At 45.3% G+C, this 5,443-nt stretch overlaps 1 pseudogene; it reads right to left on the bottom strand.

Annotated features, from left to right (window-relative positions):
• Positions 1–683: 683 nt before the first annotated feature.
• LOC119347694 lies at positions 684–4,739 on the bottom strand (annotated as a pseudogene).
• Between the last annotated feature and the right edge of the window lie 704 nt (positions 4,740–5,443).

Here is a 5,443-nt window from a genome sequence, read left to right as displayed (position 1 = left end):
AGAAAATAGACTACAGTTTCAAGGTCAAGTACTGAGGTGGAGTACAAAGCATTGGCAAATGCAACAGCTGAAGTAATGTGGATACAAACTTTACTTTATGAGCTTGGGATTAAGGCTCCACAAGCTGCTAGGTTATGATGTGATAACATTGGTGCCACCTACCTCTCAGCTAATCCTGTTTTCCATGCATGTACCAAACACATTGAAGTTAATTTTCACTTTGTCAGAGAAAGGGTAGCTTGAAAGCTAATTGACATTCGGTTCATACCTACGAGAGACCAACTTGCTGATGGCTTCACAAAACCACTCACCATGAGAAGGTTAGATGAGTTCAAATACAATCTCAACCTTGGCAAAGCTTCATGAGGTTTAGATTGAGGGGGGTGTTAGAATTAGTTGTTGTATAGAGATAGAACTCTGTTTAAATTGTAAACATATCATATCTCTTCTTCTGTTTCAACCTCTCCCTATCTTTCTTCTATAACCGATCGATCTAGTATCGGTCTAAACCTTGTAAGCCACGGCATGTATTCTATATAATGTAATGCGGCCCGAGCAAAGGGTTCTACGCTTCCCATAATAATTTACAATACCACAAAAGTCAGGATACAGGTAGCAGAAGAAGCAAATACCGGACATGCTTCATAGTTGGCATCCGAAAAACTTCCATTGCTCCACGAATATTAAGCTTTGTGGCGAATCTGCACCACTGAGAAAGGGTCCTCAACAGAGTAATCGGTACATGTCTTGAAGCTCCAGGGCATGCCTCCTTCAGGACCTGTGCCCCCGAGAAGCACCATTTCGCAGGAACTACTGGCCATCTTGTTAGAAGCTTGTTGTGCTTTATGAGTCGCCTCATCCATTGAGAATGACATGAATCTTGGATTAGCCATGGAGACGGACACGGTCCTCAGCACCCTCGCGCTCCGGAAGAAGAACTTGAGGAAGACAACCTCCCCGAGCTCCCCTCGGAATTCTTTGTAAGAGAACACCTTGATGCACGACTTGACATTTTCAGTGGGCTTGACCAGCTTCCAAAAGTTGAGATTCATCCTGGCACTACCAGCTTCATAATCACAATTTTCAGACTACAGGAGAAAAAAGCAATTAAATCACTCAACAGTTCACCTATTAGGAATCATGTTGAGTATATAATGAAAATTAATAGTTTGCGGTGCCTCATATTAACTGGGAAAGCATTTGAGGAAGGTGGCGGATATTGTGCTCAAGGAAGCCCCAGCCTATGTCGTGACTCGTGAAACACATATTGTACATTATACTACGAGGCATACCTAGATGCTACCCCCTATGGCGTAACAAGCAGTAGCTTGATTTCACTGATATGTCGGAGATATGACATGCCAATATTTCCATGTGTAGAGCTAAAAAAAGTACCAAGTAGCCTATTAGTACAGAGAAACATCAACTAAGGTTGCCTCATTATTACAGTTCATGCATAACAAATTAAGAACTGAAGCTACAGATTCGAGCTGCAGTGTAGCTCTCCTAACACATGCACACTTTTACAAATATATTCTTGAAGAAGAATTTTCAGATATAAGTCATTACACCTTCTTTGTAATTAGTTAATCAGACATAAATGCCTGATACGGTGCAGCATAGAAGTAAAGCATCAATATATATGGCATGCTACACAGGCCCCTCCAGCAAATTGTAGACAGAAATTTGCAATCCCAGAATTCATAACAAATGTCATAACTAACTGAAATTAACATGCAATGCAACCCGCAGAATTATGATTTTGTACTTTAGTCTCTATGTAGTATGTGTAGAGAAGACCTGATGGCTAAGAATAAATAGAAGCTTGACAAAAACCTTGTAATTAGTTAATCAGACATAACTCATGACATGATACGTTCACTAGTAGAAAAAGGGTCAAACGTGAAGCACATTAGTGCCGGTTTGTAAAAAACCCGGCACTAATGTGACCATTAGTGCCGGTTCGAATGGCTATGCATTAGTGCCGGTTCGTGATGAACCTAATGAACCTTTAGTACCGGTTCGTGCCACGAACCGGTACTAAAGGGGTGGTGGCAGGCTGGCGTCAGGCCAGGGCCCCACGAGCCCCTTTAGTGACGGTTTGTGACACAAACCGGTACTAAAGGTCTAACCTATAGTTCCGGTTTGTGTCACCAACCGGCACTAAAGAGTCTTATCCTATAGTCCTGGTTGAAGACACAAACCGGCACTATAGGGCAATTTTCAAACTCTACCCCCCCCCCGTGTATCGCCATTTCAGTTTGAAAAAAATCAAAAGAAAATGATAAAAACTGAAAACTTAAATTTGGACATGTTTTGCAAAAAGTGTAGGGAAAATGTAAAACGATTATAACTTTTGCATACGACGTCGGAAAAAAACATATAATATATCAAAAAATTCAGCACGAAAATCCGCATCCGATGGAGACCACCTACGGCATGTTTGCAATTTTTTAGAATCCTCAAATTCCAAAAGGAAATAAAAGATATGGTCAAATTTCAGTTTTTTAAAAAAAATTGGTTAAATCTGGTCAAACTACTTATTCAAGAAGTATTAATGTTACTACATAATTATTCAAGAATATTAGTGTTACTAAATAATTATTTCAATTTTTTGAATTTTGGTCAAATCTGGTCAAACTGTGGTCAAACTATGGTCAAACTATGGTCAAACTTATTCAAGAAATATTAGTGTTACTAAATAATTACTGTTTTTTAGAATAATAGTTTCAAACTCAAACAATGAAATGTGTGACTTAATGCTCAACCTAAACTCCTGAGGGTTAATAGGATTGACATCTTACTATTGTCAGGAAAACAACAAGTGCAGACTTGGAAATGAAGGAGAATAGAACCCGAAAGTTAAGCGTGCTCGGGCTGGAGTAGTGAGAGGGATGGGTGACCGGTCGAGATGTTAGATGATTTGGAATGAGTGATCCACACTTGAGCAGTTAAGAAAGGTGATTAGAGACTAAATCACCAAATAATTCAGAAAAATTAAAAATTGAAAAAAATAATCAAAAAAATTTCCAAAATTTTCAAAAAAAAAACCTTTAGTACCGGTTGGTAACACCAACCGGTACTAAAGGTCCCCCCAACCGGTTTTAAAGCTCCGTTTGCTACTAGTGGTTCTAGTAGCAAAGAACTAACATGGCATTGTGGTAATATCACACAGATCACCTGCAAACTATAGTCTGGCACTGCATGTCAGTTGCAAAATTCACAGCTGAAATCGCTATGTAGTATGTGACGTGGTTTAGAGTAATATGATAAACCACATGGACCTCCAAAAAACTGTAGGTGGCAATGTGTTTGGTTTATCATGTGTAAATTCTGAAGTCAGAAACGGGCCCCACATGCCACTTACAACATCAAAAGCACAAATATTGCCAAGTTGTATGATATATGACCATGGTGAGAGACGCTATAACAAGAGGTAAATAAGCAAAGCAATCGACATTGGGAGAACTGCATAATAGTACATTATCTGCAATTAATCAATCAGAAGCTGAAAACACATGATCTGCTGCCGCAAACATTCTACACATAAGACATACTGGAAACCGGTACGAATGTAAGCAAAACATGAAATGAAAAAAACTACCATAATGTGCAGTGCCTCCAAATTGGGAAATCAGCTGAGGAAGGAGATAACCATCTTGGAATCGGTGTGGCTTCTGAAACGCACATTTAGACTTAGGAACTTGACGCTGGTGGCCATGGCGCTTGGCTCGCATTTATCCCGGCCTGGAATGAACCCCATTAAACAAAAAAATTACACATTTAGTATTGTACCTCCAACAATTGGACGATGTTTTGCTAACTGAAGAAACTGTTAGACCGCGGACAGGAGATGTACACACCATGACGATGTTGTCTCGCATCTCCAGGAACCAGGATGGTGTTCCCTGGCTGCAAGATTCCTTGTGCAGCTTGGGCGCATCGCCAATCCTGACCTTGGTGCACAAGCCGCCGGCGTTGCCTCGGGACCCCTCCAGGATGAGCCGCTCGAGGCGAGGAGCCTTCACCACGGCAATGTCCTCCGGAACAGAGCTGCAAATTTGGACGCACCGGAGGCTCTGGCTGACGAAGCGAAGGCGCAGCCCCTTGTTGCATCCATGGATATTGAGGCCTGAGGGTCTCCAAGATGGGGCTCTCGGCGATGACAAAGTCGATGTCCCCGTCCTCCATGACTACGCTGCAGATGCCAAGCTCACGGAGGTGGTGGAAGGAGGTGCGGGGTAGTAACCTTGCCACGTCCTCGAACTTCCAGAGGCCGATGTAGAGGCAGCCGATGCTGGCGATGCCAAAGAGCACGGCCCGGAGGGGCACGTCGAGCGGCCACGGGCGGTTGACGAGGGCGAGCTCCTGGACGCCCTTGGTGGCCAGGAGCTGGAGCCAGCGCGCGAGCTGGGCCTGGTAGGCGCTCATGTGGCTGCTGGTGAGACGGGCGTAGGGGATGGGTCCCGTGTGCGCTTCGAGGATGGTGGAGATGGCGGTGACGATGGCCGCCGAGTCGGCGGCGTGGGGGAAAAGCTGACGCCTTGGGGCGGAGGTGGGCGTTGTTCAAGATGATGTCCGTCGGAGGCGGGCAGGTCGGGGATGAGCTCGGTGTTGATGTTGCTGAGTAGCTCCTCCGTGGATCGGTCCACCTCACGCGGGTCACGGCCCCTGCCCCGCAGATCGGCCTCCGTCGCGGGGTCCACGTTGGTGAACGGCGGCTGCCGGGGACCAGCCATGGTCGGCGATGGGGGTTTGGGTATTTGGGGGTGGAGAGTGAAGCGGAGAGTGGAGTGGGTCTGTGACCGAGGAGGCGGATGATGGGGGTGGGCCCTATTTAGGGCTTCATGTTTAGTTGGGCCGAACTCCGGCACAGGATGTCTGTGGGCCTATACTAAAAAAACATACACGAATTCATATACAAGGTCTATTTAAAATACGACCGAAGTTAAAGCATCAAGGTTGACGAAGTCATCACCAGCACCTCACCCATCGACGGGGAAGCGTCAAGCCTGAGATTTGATCTTGCCATCAACCATTGTTGCAACCGTAGTCGTCGTCTTTATTCTCATGTCGCTCACTCATTCGGACGAGTGGTGCCCAACGGAACGAAAAGACGGAATGTGAGGATTCCATTCTTTGTTTTGAAGGAGCTCGAGCCTGCAGTGACATGGCTAGTGAGGCGGCTTGCCAGCTAGAATGGGCCAAGGAGATGGCTCGAAGCCAGGCCGACCCTGGTGTATGGTCGAAGGGGCGACGGCTCGAGGCCCAGGCCAGGAGGTGGGGCCATGATCTGGTATTTATGTTAGTATAGCCTAGCAAAAATATTAGGTAGCGAAAAAATAAAAGGAGGAAACCAAACACAAGGGGCTGGAGATGGGCTAGGCCCAATTGCTGCTAGCGATAGGAGAAGCGTCGACACTCGCACGGCCGCACGCGTTAA

Source organism: Triticum dicoccoides, unplaced genomic scaffold (assembly GCF_002162155.2).
Source record: "Triticum dicoccoides isolate Atlit2015 ecotype Zavitan unplaced genomic scaffold, WEW_v2.0 scaffold73643, whole genome shotgun sequence".
Classification (NCBI taxonomy): domain Eukaryota; kingdom Viridiplantae; phylum Streptophyta; class Magnoliopsida; order Poales; family Poaceae; genus Triticum; species Triticum dicoccoides.
Note: the sequence above shows the minus strand (reverse complement) of the source record. Positions and strands in the feature narration are given on the sequence as shown.